The sequence below is a fragment of the Hippopotamus amphibius genome, chromosome 13, assembly GCF_030028045.1.
Source record: "Hippopotamus amphibius kiboko isolate mHipAmp2 chromosome 13, mHipAmp2.hap2, whole genome shotgun sequence".
NCBI lineage: Eukaryota > Metazoa > Chordata > Mammalia > Artiodactyla > Hippopotamidae > Hippopotamus > Hippopotamus amphibius.
In genome coordinates, this window is record NC_080198.1 from 43,441,878 (window position 1) to 43,458,989 (window position 17,112).

Sequence of the window (17,112 nt, forward strand, 5' to 3'; positions counted from 1 at the left end):
GTATGCTTATTCTGAAATACACAGTAGGCAACATAAGGGCAATTCATCACTCATACATTCATTCAACAGACATCTAAGAAATACCTACTATGTGCCTAACGCCTTGCCAGGTGTGATCTTAGATCCGGATAAGTGCTATGACTGTATTATACACTCAACACATTTGTTGATAGATATTTCCATAAATGACTGAGGGCTGAGCAATAAGCTCTAGAGGTTTCAGATAAAAATGGCATCCAAGTCACCAACAGTTTGAAGGTTAAAAAAATAAGTCTGTGAAATGCCCATCAACAAATGAATGGATAAAGAAGATGTGGCATATATATACAATGGAATATTACTCAGCTATGAAAAGGGATGAGATGGAGCTATATGTCATGAGGTGGATAGAACTACAGTCTGTCATACAGAGTGAAGTAAGTCAGAAAGAGAAAGACAAATATTGTATGCTAACTCACATATATGGAATCTAAAAATGGTACTGATGAATTCAGTGACAAGAACAAGGATGCAGATACAGAGAATGGACTGGAGAACTCGAGATTTGGGAGGGGGCAGGGGGTGAAGGGGAAGCTGAGACGAAGCGAGAGAGTAGCACAGACATATATACTACCAACGGTAGAATAGATAGTCAGTGGGAAGTTGTTGTATAACAAAGGGAGTCCAACTCGAGGATGGAAGATGCCTTAGAGGACTGGGGCGGGGAGGGTGGGGGGGACTCGAGGGGGGGAGAGTCAAGGAAGGGAGGGAATACGGGGATATGTGTATAAAAACAGATGATTGAACTTGGTGTACCCCCAAAAAAATAATAAATAAACAAAATTAAAAAAAAAAAAAAGTCTGTGCAGGAAAGAGGGCCAAGGCTCCATGAAGGCAAGTTGTAGTCAACATTTCTAGCCCTTGGGAATTTGGAATGAACTGATGAAGTATTTTGAGTTTTCTGGCCCATGTATATACCTCTGAGATGTGTGTTTTAATGTACATCAGGATACACACCTAAGAATGTTCTTACCAGCAGCCAAGATGCTTATCCCATAAAATGGAAGAGTAGACAGTAACATATTTGTACTAGAAAATACCATACAGCATAAAAACAGAAGAACTACAAGTATATGCTCAATGTGGATGGAGCTTACCAACATAATGGTTAAAAAGAAAGTCATAAAATAGGAAGGTAGTAGGTAGACAGAATAATTCCATTTATATAAAGTTCAAAAACAGGTAAAACTAAACAGAGAAGGTAAACTCTAAGGAAAAGCAAGGAAATTATGACTCTAAAATTTGGGGGTAGATAGGGGTTGTGTTTGGAAAGAGATAAACAGATGTCTTAGTCTGCTAGGGCTGCCATAATAAAATACCATAGATTGGATTGCTTAAACAACAGAAATTTATTTTCTCACTGTTTTGGAATCTGGGAAGTCCAGGATCAAGGTGATGGCCAATTCAGGTCCCGGTGAGAGCTCTCTGGTTTGTAGACAGCTACCTTCTCACTGACCTTTCCTCTGTGCTTACGCAGAAAGGGAGAGTGAGCTCTCTCTTTTTATAAAGGCACTAACCCCATCATGATTAGTGGACGCCCCCTCATAACCTCATCCAACCCTAATTACCTCCCAAAGGTCCCATACCCAAACACTACCATATTGGGGGTTATGCCTTCAACATATGAATACTAGGGGCACACAAGCATTTAGCCCATAACAGGACTTTTGGGGTGACAGTGATGTTCTAAAACTGGATAGTAGTTACAGGTGTTCCTTTTTTCCAACCATTCATACACTTTCTGTATGTTCCATATGACATTTACAAATAATGTTAGCGATCTGGGGTAACTCAAGGATTTGCTACTTGCTACCTCTATGATTGTCATAAAGTCTTTCAATCTCTTTGACCCTAGATTTCCTCATGTATAATGGGGATAATATGTACCTCATGGTAAACTTTTTAAAAAGAGAAAATTTAGCACTCAACTAGTACTTGGCACAGAGTATAGCCAATAAATAAAAGTATAAAAAAGTATTTCCTTCACCCATTTATTTATTCACTCATCATACATTTACCAAAACTCTATCATGTTCTAAGTAAGCACTGGACTGGGAGACTGTGGTTGGAAGAGAAATTATACAAGTTACTTTCCTCTTGAAACATATGAGACACTACACCCCCTGCTGGATCCATGGAGAAAATCCTTCCTGGTTGTGCACTTTTTTTTTTTCAATCCCTAACTAAAGATGTTGAAAAAAAATCATAGTTCAAAAATATTTTCAGGAACTTCCCTGGAAGTCCAGTGGTTAAGACTTTGTGCTTCCTCTGCAGGGGGCACAGGTTCGATTCCTGATCAGGGAACTAAGATCCTGTGTGCCGCATGGCACAGCCAAAAAAAATTTTTTTTAAATTTTATAAAATAATGAGACAATCCAAAATTTAAACATTTGATAATAGCAAGGAATTGCTATTAATTTTTGTTTAGGTGAGATAATGGTATTGTGGATTATATTTCAAGAATCCTTACCGTTTAGAAACTTGCTAAACCTCTTTCAGATGAAATGATATGTCTAGCATAGCATTCAGAATTTAACCCGAGAAACAGAACCAGTAGGAGATACATTGATACATATCATTTGAATTTCATAAGAAACTGTTTTTGCAAGACATTGGCTTATGTGATTGTTGGGGCTAGTGAGGCAAGTCTGGAACCCACAGGGTGGCCTCACCTAGATTACCTAGGATAATCTCCCTTACTGAAAAACAACTGATTATGGTTTTGGTCACATTAATGAATAACAGAGGATTGTATGTAGCCTAGCCAAGGTGACACATAAAATGGTCATCACATCTGTAAACTTCTTGGGAGGGAGAATGCAGATGGGACAGGACTGGCCCATGGTTTGATGGTCCTTGAGGCTGGGGGTGATGGGTACACGGAGGTTCACTATAGTTTCTGTCTGTTTTGTGTATTTCACAATTTTCTACAATAAGAGAGTTTTAAAATATACTTTAAAAGCACTCAGAAACTCACTCAATATTTTATATCTTTCTGGATCTTTTTCTCTATACATTTTTACATAGTTAAGATCATGCTGGAGTTACATCTTTATATCTATTTCTTTCACAGCATTATACCATTAGCACTTTCCAATCTCATAAAAAATTCTTCCCAAATATGAAGCAAAATGATTAATAACTCAGGCTCTGACATCACACAAACCTGGATTGAATCCCAGTTCTGCTATCCATTGCTGAATGACCTTCGCCTAAACTTCTTAGGCTCTCTATGCCTCAGTTTCTTTTCTCTCTTTTTTTTCCTATACATTTATTTATTTATTTACCTATTTATTTATTGGCTGTGTTGTGTCTTTATTTATTGTTGCTGTGGGCAGGCTTTCTCTAGTTGTGGCGAGCAGGGGCTACTCTTCGTTGCGGTGTGTGGGCTTCTCATTGTGGTAGCTTCTCTTGTCGTGGGGCACAGGCTCTAGGTGGACGGGCTTCAGTAGTTGTGGCTTGCGGGCTCTAGAGCACAGGCTCAGTAGTTGTGGCGCACGTGCTTAGTTGCTCTGTGGCACGTGGGATCTTCCTGGACCAGGGCTCGAACCCGTGTCCCCTGCATAGGCAGGCAGATTCTTAACCACTGTGCCACCAGGGAAGTCCCCTCAGTTTCTTTTAATATAGCCATTCATTCATTCATTCATTCATTCAACTAATATTGTGAGTGTCCTCTGAGCCAGATCCTGTTCTTGGTGCTATGACTATACCAATAAACAAAACAGACAAAAGTCCTTGCCTTCATGGAACTGACATCAGTGGAGGAAACTGACACTAAGAAACTAAATACATATTATACAGAGGGTTGCAACTAATCCAGAGAAAAATGAAGCATAGTAAAAGAGACAGGGAGTGCAGGGGATTGCTACTTCATACAAATAATTCAGGAAAGTCTCTTCTGATAAGGTGACATTTGAACAAAGACTTGAAGAAAGTGAAGGAGTCAGCCATTTGAATATTTGGTAGAAGAGCATTCTAAGCAAAGGAAACAGCATATGCAAAGGCCCTGAGGTAGGAGCACAAGGTACAGAGAGGAGGCCAGAGTGACTGGAGCAGAATGAACAACTAGAAGATGTGGGAAATGAGGTCAGAGAGTTAGCAGGAAGCAGACTGTGAAAAGATAGAGTCATTAGGGGGACTGAACAAAGGAGGGACATCTGGCTTCTGGTTTAGAGGTTTTACTCTCTAGTTGCAGTGACAAAAATAAAGTGAAAGGGGCAAGGGCAGAAACAGGAAAACCAATTGGTTGTCTATTAGAATCATCCAGACAAAAGATGCTGGTGGTATAGATCAGGGTAGTAGTGCTAGAGGCTCTGAGCAATGGTTAGATCCTGCTTGTATTTGAAAATAAAGCCCACAAGATTTGCTGATGTGTGTATGTGGGGTGAGAGAGGGGAGGAGACTAGGATTATTCTAAAATTTTTCCTGAGCAACTGGAAACATGGGGTTGCCATTAACTGAGTGGTGAATGCAGCAGAGGGAGAGTTTTATGAGGAGGTTAGGATCCAGACAGCTTTCAAAAAAAAGTCTGCCTGTACCAGCACAAATCCACATGCATGGGAGAACAGGAGAAAAGAAAATGGCAACAACATCTTTGACACATAAAAAGCTGATGGACCAGAGTTACTGGTTTAGCAAACCAAGAAAGCCTATTTCTAAATCAATGTGGAAATTGAAATCAACCAGTTTAAACAGCAGCATCTTCAAAAAGCTCAGGAGTTCATGGTATCATGTACAGCTGGAAGCTGGGTGGATGGGTATAAAATAAAGATGATTAAAAGATTAACGATTAAAACATTAAACAGTTTAAAGTTGTTTAAGAATTAGTAGCTCCCCAATTCCTTTTCCTATGCTTTGCTAATGAATGACTACCCCTCCCCAACTCTGGCAGAGGACTGGAAAGCACAAGTCACAATTGCGGTTGGAGGTATCATACCCAAAACAGGATCTAGAGAACCAGAGCATATTCCGTATTTAGACCTCAAGGCTGCTAACCCCATAAACCCTCAGGTTCTGCCTAAGTCTCCCTCCAGACAGGACTTTGAAGAGTTTTCTATTATGGGGAAGCCAAACCGCCCAGGAGAAAGGACAAGACGTGCTGACATTTGGAGTTCCCCAGTCAGATCATCCTATAGTGAAGCTTGAGTCAACAACTCAGAACTTATATTAGCTTTTTATCCTACCCACCACCACCCACGCTTAAAAATGAGATGATAAACAGGGGCTGTCAAGTGTCTAAGCAGAGCCTTATTAAACTTTTACTGGAGTGTCAGGAAGGAATGCAATTAGATATTTGTGTTCTATCAGATATCTTTACCAGAGTCTATCTGTTGTTATTCTTACCTCCCCACTACCTTTTGTTCTTTACCCTGTTCTTTCCTTAAAAAAAAAAAAAAGTAATATTCCAAGAAGCCCCTGATTTTGTTCCTTTGTCCTTGTCTGCCTAAAACTCACCTCTTAATTATCTTAGAACCTGACCTTTCTTCAGGGGAAGGTCTCACTGCCTTTCTCTGGATTTCAGAACCATGGTCAGGGATAAAAGTACACTCTATGGGGTGATGGCTCCATCAAGCACTCCTGATTGGGTGTAAATTGGGATCAACTTTCTGGAGAATTACTGGTAATATGCTGCAAGATTTTAAATGAGCAGTCCAACAATCGAATTTCTAGAAATTTACACTAAGGAAATCTTTTAATGTGAACATTATTATTAGTGGTAAATACTGAAGTGTTTATGGATGTATTGATACGTCTAAAACTTGGCTTCAAAATAATCATATTTGGTGGATATATTTACATTTTCTCATATGGAAGCCACTAGGTACATAGTCCCATTGAAATGTGCTGTAAATGTATAATACACATTGGATTTTTTAAAAATATTTATTTATTTATTTGGCTGTGCTGGGTCTTAGTTGTAGCATGCAGGACCTTTGTTGCCACATGAGGGATCTTAGTTGCGGCATGTGGGCTCCTTAGCTGAGGCATGTGGACTCTTAGTTGTGGTATGTGGGAATCTAGTTCCCTGACCCAGGATCAAACCCAGGTTCCCTGCATTGGGAGCGCAGAGTCTTAACCACTGGACCACTAGGAAAGTTCCTACACACTGGATTTTGAAGAACTGATACCAAAAAGAAAAAGTAAAATATGTCATTAATAACTTGCATACTGTTTATATATTGAAATAATATTTTGGATATATTGGAAAAAATAAAATATATCATTAAAATTAATTTCACCTATTTCTTTTCTCTTTTTCAAATGTAGCTACTAGAAAATTTTAGATCACATTTAAGTAACATTTTTTAATTATAAATGTGGCTCACATTTGTGGTTTACATTATGTTTCTATTGGACAGTACTGGTATAGAATCTATACACAGTCAGCCCTCCATATCTGTGGGTTCCAACATCCTTTGGAATTCAACCAATCTCAGATCAAAAATATTCATGAAGTTCTAGTGGCCGGGTCTGGGGAAGGCGCGGCAGGTATCACATAGGGCCGAGAAGGTGGAAGAAGAAGCCCCTGAAGCAGCCCAAGAAGCAAGCCCAGGAGATGGATGAGGAAGATAAGGCATTCAAGCAGAAACAGAAGGAGTAAGGAAAGAAACTCAAGGAGCTAAAAGTGAAGGCCTCGGGGAAAGGCCCCCTGGCCACAGGTGGAATTAAGAAATCTGGCAAGAAGTAAACTGTTCCCTATGCCTGAGGCAATGATGATCCCTAATTCCATTCTTGTTTAAACATCTGGATTCCCTGCCATAACATCTGTTGCCACCTATAGCTAGAATGAAGTGTAGTGTTGAAACATCTTGTACAATTAAGAATAAACTTTTGTAAAAAAAAAAAAAAAAATTCATGAAAAACAAAATTCCAGAAAGTTCCAAAAAGCAAACTTGAATTCGCCATGTGATATTAATTATTTACATAGAATAGCTGACCCTTCAACAGCACTAGGGTCAACTAGGGTGCCAACCCTTTGAGTAGTAGAAAATCTGAGCACTGTATAACTTAGAGTTGGCCATCTATATCCACAGTTATTCCATATTCGAGGTCCCCAGCTATGGTTTCAACCAACTGTGAATCTTGTAGTACTGTAGTATTTAACTATTGAAAAAAATTCAAATATAAGTGTACTCTCACTATTTACATAGCATTTACATTGTATTCAGAATTATAAGTAATCTAGGGGTAATTTAAAGTATATATACAGGAAGATGTGTCTGGTTATATGCAAATACTACATCATTGTATATAAGGTATTTGAGACTTTGAGGACTTTGGTATCTGTGGAGGTCCTGGAACTAATCCCCCATGGATACCTAGGGATGACTGTATACTATCAATAAAATAAAACTTTACATTAAAGATGAACATGTTTGGATGACTGACCATAAATGGGTAATTACTGAAACTAGGTGATGGGTACACAGGAGTTCATTATATCATTTTCTCTACTTTTGTATATGATTGAAATTTTCCATAATAAAAGCTTTAAAGTATATGAATAAAGCTGTTTTCAAAAAGGTGTTCATTCCCGTTTATACAACAGTAACAACTGAGAAAAAGATGCTCAGTGCTCATAATGATAGAGGAATGGTTAAGTTAATTATGTTCACCTATGTGCTGTATGTAGTCACTAAATAGTAAAATAAAAGTAACATCTAACATTTGAATTCTAATTACATTCCTGGCTCTGTGCTAAGCAAATTATATGCATTATATCATTTAATATTCACAACAGCTATATGAGGTAGATAAAATTTGTGTTCTCTGACCTCCCCCCTTAACTCCAATAGCCTGCCAACTGACATCATCTATTAGCCGGAACATAAGGATAAAGAACAAAACAAATTAACAAATTAACAGGAAAAAGTGAATTGGAAGAAACAGAAACTATGCATGGAAAAGAAAATTTTAAACAAAAAAGGAAATCTTGATTAATATCCTCAGAGATATAAAAGAAGATATTGCTTCTATAAAATAGTGATAAATTTTTTTAAAAGGTAGGGGGATTCAGAAGAAATAACTCTTGAAAATTAAAAACCTGATAGCAGACATTAAAAAGTAACTAGAGGCAAACCCTTAGAAAGTAGAGAAAAAACAAAGGAATGGGCTCACACCAGTCAGAATGGCCATCATTAAAAACTCTACAAATAACAAATGCTGGAGAGGATGTGGAGAAAAGGGAACCCTCCTACACTGTTGGTGGAAATGGAAGTTGGTGCAGCACCTGTGGAAAACAGTATGGAGGTTTCTCAGAAAACCAAAAATAGAATTACTGTAGAATCCAGCAATCCCAGCCAAGACATGGAAACAACCTGAATGTCTATCTATCGCCAGATGAATGGATAAAGAAGATGTAGTACATATATACAATGGAATATTACTCAGCCATAAAAAAGAATGAAATAATACCATTTGCAGCAACACAGATGCAACTAGAAATTACCATACTAAGCAAAGTAAGTCAGAGAGAAAGACAAATACCATATGATATCATTTATATGTGGAATCTAAAATATGACACAAAGGAACCTATCTACAAAACAGAAACAGACTCACGGACATAAAGAACAGATTTGTGGTTGCTAAGGGGGAAGGGGTTGGGGGGTGGAATGCAGTGGGAGGTTGGGGTTAGCAGATGTAAGCTTTTATATATAGAACGGATAAACAATAAGGTCCTACTGTATAGCACAGAGAATTATATTCAGTATCCTATGATAAATCATAATGGAAAAGAATATTAAAAAAAAAGAATGTATATGTATGTATAACTGAATCACTTTGCTGTATAGCAGAAATTAGCACAATATTGTAAATTAATTACACTTCAATTAAAAAGGGGTGGGGGGAGAGAAAGGAATGGAGAAAAGGAGTGAAAAGACAAAAGAATTCTAAAACCAGTCTTCAAAGTTCCCCATTTGGATAACACAAAATCAAGAAAGACTTCCTACCAGTCTGCTAATCCTTCCAGCTAGCTCTCAGCAAGAATCTGGTCTTAGGACACGGAAGCAACCTAAATGCCCATCAACAGAAGAATGGATAAAGAAGATGTGGCACATACATACAATGGAATATTACTCAGCCATAAAAAGGAATGAAATTGTTATCTGTAGTGAGGTGGATGGACCTAGAGTCTGTCATACAGAGTGAAGTAAGCCAGAAAGAAAAACAAATGCCGTATGCTAACTCATATATATGGAATTTAAAAAAATGGTACTGATGAACCCAGTGGCAGGGCAAGAATAAAGAGGCAGATTCAGAGAATGGACCTGAGGACACGGGGTGGAGTGGGGGGAGGGGAAGCTGGGATGAAGTGAGAGAGTAGCATTGACATATATACACTGCCAAATGTAAAATAGATAGCTAGTGGGAAGCTGCTGCATAACACAGAGAGATCAACTCGATGACTGGTGATGACTTAGAGGGGTGAGATAGGGAGGGTGAGAAGGAGTCGCGGGAGGGAGGGGATATGGGGATATATGTATAAATATAGCTGATTCACTTTGTTGTACAGCAGAAACTGGCACAACAATGTAAAGCAGTTATACTCCAATAAAGAGCTTTAAAAAAAAATAAAGTTAAAAAAAAAAAAACTCTGGCCTCTTTTTTACCTGAAGACAAGGAAGCCCAAAGCTCTTAGAACATCCACCTGACACACACTTAAATATTCAATACGTTATTACAGAGACTTAATTGAAGATGGATTCTATCATAGGTTAAGGACTTCATCTAGACCAGGAATTGGCAAACCATTGCCCATGGGTCAATTCCAGCCACTGCCTGTTTTTGTAAATAAAGTTTATTGGAGCAGAGCCATACCCATTCATTTTTGTGTTATCTATGGCTGCTTTTACACTGAAACAAATGAGATGAATAGTTGTGGCTGAGATTCTATGGCCACAAAGTCTAAAACTATGACGCCCCTTACAAGGAAAGTTTGCTGATTCCTGATATAGATTATCTCTTTTAGTCCTAACAGCCCTTGGAAGTTGACATTTTTCACCCTTATTTTACCACAAAGGAAGCTGAGAAGGCAAATGACTTGCCCAGATTCACAGACAGTAAGTATTGGGAACATGACATAATTGTCTTTTGACAATAACATATGGTCTCTTTTTGGAGTCATTTCCCCACCTCATGGGAACTTTGTCTTATAAGGAATCAATGAGAGGACACAGTAGGTCATAGAATTCCAAGGTATTGGAGTATCAGCCAGCCAAGACATTATATGTACCCTCACTGGAGCTAAAGGCCATCCCATGTATCTCTGTCCCTTTATTTTCTCAGAAGTGACCCTGTCCACTGGTATAGGAGCACCAACCTTGTTCTAGGATCCCAACCAACCCTCTACTCCTTCCCACAAATTCCCCCTAGATCTCTACCACCCCTTCCTCCAGCAGAAAGCCCGGCCTTCTGAGGTAAATTCATTCTACAGTTGGTTCAACACAGCCATCATAAAGGACACTCTTGTCCCTCTCTGCCAGAGTTCTGCCAGCCCACACTGAGGAAAAGCCCTCATTCCCAGGCTCAAATAAGCACAGAGGTGAGAGTAAACCAGATCCAACTCTCCAGAGGGAAAAGCAACCCCAGGTTGGGCTATTGGGCCCAGTCAGGTGAATTCACCCCAGGCCGTAGCACTTAGCCACCAGAGGCTGGGGCAAAGAGCTGTTCCAGGCTAGAGTTCTTTGAGGGCAGGACGTGTCTTACTGCCCACAGGGCCTACTTAGTACAGGTGTTGGCACAAAAAAATATGTCCAACAAATGAGAACTATGATCATTGTGTGTTCATAAGAGTTTGCTAACTAAATTAATCAACAAACAATGGTCTTGTTACAAACCTTTCAGCACCGGGGTAAACACGTATACAATCTTATAATTTGCAAACTATTTTTCACATCCCCTATCTTAATTCATCCTACCAACAATGCTTAGGGAAATAGAGAGAGTTTTTAAACCCCATTTCACAGACGAAAGGAGATTAAGAGATTAAGTAACTCAGACCAACATCACACTGCCAGGGGGCGGGGGTGAACCCAGAGAGGACTCAACAGCCTGTGTTTCTGCCAGAGAACCAGAAGCAATGACGGAACAGGTTTGCCCACTCCTTGCCATGCCACAGGCATGCCTTTCTTCTTTCTCTGTCTCTTCCCTTCTTCCTAAAGGTCTCCTTTTTCCTCCTTCTCCTCTGCTTCAGGTTCCATAAAAGGGATTCCTTGGCTGTATTAATGATTCTATGCTAGATACTGTTGCCTTTTTAACAAGTGTGCCTGAGTTTCTACCCAAGGTTTCTCTGCAAAGTTTCATGTTCTAATAACAGAAAGTAAAGAAAATTTAAAAGGTCACTTGCATTTAAGAGTTCCACACAACTCTGTTTTCTTTACTGAACCATAGTGATTGGATTTCAAATGTACTGAACACCCTCGACTGCCTCTTTTGCTATTGTTTCTCAACCTAACGCACTAAAGGTTTGCAGGATCTAATGTTAAGTAGTTAGTCAGACATGAGCAGGTCCCCACCCCGTCCTGGAGTCCTGGATGGGGTCATCTTTCCCTCCCCTGCCCTGGACACTGGTGATCAGAACCCGCCCAGAGATCCTCCCTTTTGTGGTCAAAGACTGCTAAGTTTCCAGCCTTATCAGGATCAAGCAAGATAAAACCACCAGCACAGGTTGGCACAGGTGCACCAAAAACTAAAAAGTAGCACAAAATAATCTAGGGTTCATTATGCCTTATTTGTAACAAATTAACACTGCAGTTTTGCACTCCCCACCCCCCCCCCACCCCCCAACCCTGTGGGTTTCACTTGGGTGCTTATGGGTAAGTGTGCACTACGATAAAAGTTATACAACTTAAAGCTGTCAATCAACTTGTCAAATAACACAGGACACAGGGAGGGACCACCACTCTAAAAAACCCAACACCATCCCCACTGCGAGGCTGCTTCTGGTTTCCAGACAGCCTGCTCTCCTTTCCCAGGTGCATACTTTCATTTTGCTTAATAAAACTCTTGCTGCTTAAAAACTGCTCAATTGCATTCTTTCCTTCGGGAGGACAAGAACTGAGGAACTGCCATTTCACTGGTAACACTACTTCCCTTAGTACAAGTACAAACTCCATTTACATTGGAAGCCTTTTTAAAACAATTTTTTTTGGGGGGGGCGGGGGGGAGGGCTGTGCTGTGCAGCTTGTGGGATCTTAGTTCCCCAGACCAGGGATTGAACCCCGGCCACAGTGAAATCGCCGAATCCTAACCACTGGATCGCCTAAATTCCCTAAAACAATCTTATAAAACAGAGAGCAAATCCCCAAAACATGTTCAGCAGACACATTTGCCCTGGAGCAAGTTCCAAGTACCTGTATATTTAGCAACTCAGAAAACATTCCAGCCACTGTCAGTGTGAATATGGGTCAAAGTCATCTAAGACCTCATGAATATCAGCTGTCCTGAGGCATACACGTGAGGGGCAGCCCAGGCAAGCTCTTGCTTCCCTCCAGAGTGCCTCTGTCAGCTTCTGACCCTCTCCACCCTGCAGGAGGGACATGGACAGGTATAGTGGCCAAAATAGTGGCCAGAACGGAGAGGGCTGTATTAATGCTGGAGTAGGAGATGAGGTTCAAGTGTTCCAGGGCAGCAAGGATATTATTTGGCTATTCTTGCCTGGGAACATCCATCCACCCAGCCATCTACCTCTGCAGCTGTGCTCTACACCTGGCCAGGTAGGAAGTATATCTCCCTTGAATGTCTCACACAGTGACACCTCGGCCTCACCATTTTGCAGCAAACACAGATTGCCAGGAATGAAGGACTGAGCAATTAATCACAGCAAGAACTTTAACTGCTGTTCCCTCACTTCAAAAATGACATGGTTCAGAAGGTGAACGAACAAGGCCTTTCTGGGGCTCTCCTGGAGGCCAGTGGCTGTGAAGACATTGTGGGGAACTTTTTGGCCACACAACATGTGCAGAATGGGAGGAGATTCTTCTATTCCCATGCTTTACTTCATCATACAAGGACACCAAGTCTAGGTCTCACTGTCCGTCATTTTCAGGAACCTCTGGATTACAAGGTGAGCTTCATCAAACAAGTGAATGAGGTCAGTATCAACCTGCTACATGTCCTGAGGCAAGGACTAGGTATGTGAAAGGGTTTACTCAACACACACCATTATCACTAGGAAGTCAAACTTGGTGATAGAATAAAAAAGGCGTTTCAGCACCCCTGTGCATGCCTATTTTCTGAAAAACTTAGAGGATGATTGTACACGTGGCCTTGAAGACACTGAGAGGCTATCCACCTGTATTTTCTCTGATGCTACTCTGTTCCTCCTTGAAAAGGGTTCCCTACATCTCAATAATATTCTTTTTAAAAGGGAAAAAAAAGTGGGGGGGGATTCCCCAGAATCAATTCCAGTGTCTGCTTGTGGAGGCTTCACCACGCCAACAAGCAATTCTTGGACACCAGCAGGGTGTCTGAGAAATCAACTCAATTCTGACACTAGCTACCCAGGTAAAGGGCTCAGTCTTATAAGACCAAACCCCCACTTCAGATGCCAGTTGCAAGTCCAGGTTGTTACCTGTGCATCTGACCAACCAGCTACAAATCAGAGGTTCCCAGGACATCCTCCTCAGGTCCAATTAATTTGCTAGAATGACTCACAGAACTCAGGAAAACCCATGGACTCATCAGATTATTGGGTTATTATAAAAAGATATTAGAGACTTCCCTGGTGGCACAGTGGTTAAGAATCTGCCTACCAATGCAGGGGACACAGGTTCAAGCCCTGGTCTGGAAAGATCCCACATGCTGCAGAGCAACTAAGCCTGTGCACCACAACTACTGAGCTTCTGCTCTGGAACCCTCGAGCCACAATTACTGAGCCCAAGTGTCACAACTACTGAAGCCCACGCACCTAGAGCCAGTGCTCCACAACGAGAGGCCACTGCAATAAGAAGTCTGCATGCTGCAACAAAGAGTAGCCCCCACTCACTGCAACTACAGAAAGCATGCAAGTAGCAACGAAGACCCAACGCAGCCAAAAATAAGTAAATAAATAAAATTTATTTATTCAGAAAAAAGTAAAAGGATATTAAAGGATACAAATTAACAGCCAGATGAAAAGACAGGGCGAGGTACAAAAGACAAAGGCATTTCTGTCCTCTTAGAGCATGGGACCTTCATGAGAATTAGGAAGAACTGTGGTTCTCCAAGTGGAAGCTCTCCGAAAAGGGGTCCAAAAGCTGCCCTGGGTTTTTATAGAGGCTTCATTACATAGCTATGATTGACTAAATCATTGGCCAATGGCAAATGAATCAATCTCAGGCCCCTTTCCTCCTCTTCCTGAAAATCAGGCGGAAGGACTGAAAGTTCCAATCCTTTAATCACAGAGTTGGTTCTCCTGGCAACCTGCCCCCATCCTACTTCTAAAAGTCACCTCATTAACATAACAAGAGACACCTTTATCACTCTCAACATTTAGGGAATTCTAAGGGTACTGGCCATCTGAATGACCAAATATATATTTTTCTTATAAATCACAACATCCCACTCCTCTTCCTCCTCCCAGTGTTCACCGCATTCATTCAGGAATGCCTGCAGCAAACCAAGCTGAACTGTGAAGTGCTCTGAGAATGCCTTTAGCGGTACCATGACTTTGCCCACAGTGTCCAGAAGTTTGGTGACTGGCTCCACTGCACAGGACCAAATAATAGCTGAGTCTAGATCCTGCATCTCAGAAGCCAAGAACAAATCCCTCCAGCTGGCCATTCATGGAATCACCCTCCGATCATAGAAACCCCACGGTAATTCCTTTGGTAAACCCCAGACTACTATTCTCTGCAAGAAGCGTTCTCTCAGGAGATTCAAGTCAACGGTCTCTACAAAATCAATCACATATTAACAAAGCTCCACTTACCTTCTTCACTCTGGTGAAAACAGCTCACAAAGAGGGAGAGATTTTCTTTGGAAGAGATACCAGTGTTCCCATCTATGATCACACTCAAGAATCTGGCTGCTTTTACCTGTTCCAGGAGCTTGCTCCAGGTCTGGAGGCCTGCTAGCTTATCAGTTCATTCTCCATTCGTTCAGCTGTTTCCAGAGCACCATGTGGTACATAGTAATGTTCTCTTTCAAAACTGGGTCCAGTTCTGTAAAATAACGTGAGAATGCATATATAACCTGGGTGTTGACTTTCTGTCAACAGCTTCTAATACTCAAAGGCAACAAAAGCCTCCAAATTTGCTGTGGCCTTACCATGTTCCTTAGATCTGATATGTTTCCCAAGTATTTTTTTAAATTTATTTTATTGAAGTATAGTTGATTTACAGTGTTAACTTCTGCTGTACAGCAAAGTGGCAGTTCCCTGTGCTATACAGTAGGACCTTGTTGTTTATCCATTCTATGTACAATAGTTTGCATCTGCTAATCCACTTGTTCCACCTATCACCACATTTTCCCAAGTATTTTCTTGACACTGGACCAATCAAGTAATGGTACAGAAACCTACACTACCTCCATGGTTGTTAAACAGAAAAGGCAAAGCACAAAATACCCCATCCAGGCATTTGGAGTATTGGACAAACGTCCACTACTGAAAAAAAAAAAACTAGGCACTGCATCCCAAGCGTCCTGACTCATTTCAGAGTCCATCAGCCTCTTCGGGAACTGGAAGCGGAAGTGAGCAACCACTGGGCTGCTAAGTAAGCTTCATTTGATCTCACCGAGGTTCCTGTGATTTAATAGGCCAATGTCCCCCTCATGATGGACATCTTACTCATCCAACGATATGTCATTACCTGTGGTTTGTGAGTTTACCTCCTGCTTTGCAACAGAAAAGATCTAAAACTTCCCACTGATGAAACCCTCAGGGTACCTTCCTGCTATATCAACGTTTCTGTTAAATAAAAGTTAGCTATGCGGACTTCCGTGGTGGTTCAGTGGGTAAGACTCCACACTCTCAACGTAGGGGGCCTGGGTTTGATCCCCGGTTGGGGAACTAGGTCCCGCATGCATGCCACAACTAAGAAGCCCAAGTGCCAAAACTAAGACCTGGCACAGCAAAAATAAATAAATAAATATTTAGATATATATTTTTTTAAATTAGCTCTGACCAAGAAGGTAAAACCTGCGTGGCTATTCAATGAGCAGGAAAAACAGATACAAATAAAGACGACCCTGAAGTTAACAGGAAACAATATTTCTGCCAATGAATGCTATATCTATGAAGGGTCATACTACCCTCTTCTTTGAGTGATTACTGATTTCTTACTCATTGAGAAACTTTGTTCTCTAAAATCAAAAATTCTCAGAAACTTTGGTGTTTTACATTTTATCAGTAAGAATGAAACCGTTTCAATTTCCATCCCAAGGGCAAAGCTTCAGAAAAGGAGTTTCTGGACAACATTTTCAAAGAAATCAGGACCATGGGTCCATTTTGTTGTCTAGGGCTGATGTTGACCACTTTAGAAAATCCTGCTTTTCTTTGAGTCTATCAAAACAGTGTTTCATTTAAATTGCATCAAACGTCACATCTCCCCACAATCCTATAACTCTCTCTCTCCTAAGTGGTCTTAGGTTGATTGGGCTTGGACCCTCTCGTGCTCAGCTTCCAGGCTCCTAAGACGAAAATTTTGAAAATATTTGAATGAAAAATGTTGCCTGACATATCAGTAAACACACGATATTGTGGCCATCAAGCCTTCAACCCATCAACCACTGCATCCACCCCAACTGTACACTCTGAGGGGATTCAGGATGGAGAAAACAGGATATTGGTCCTAGACAGCTAAGGTGCATATCAAAGGAATAATGTCAATGAGCCCAGACTCTTGCATCTTCCCATACATAGAAAAGCCCTAAATTCATTAACTTGAGATGTCTGGTTTTCTTACAATGTTCCACTACCTGGATTTTGTTGCAAAACTCCTATACATCCTGGCTCCTCCCTTGCCTCTTCAGAGCAGTCCCTCAGAGCAATGTGAGAGGCTGTCTTCTGGGCTTAAGTCCTCAGAAAAGCTACCAAATAAAACATAATTCTCAACTTTTAGCTTGTGCAGTTTTTTCACTTGACAGATG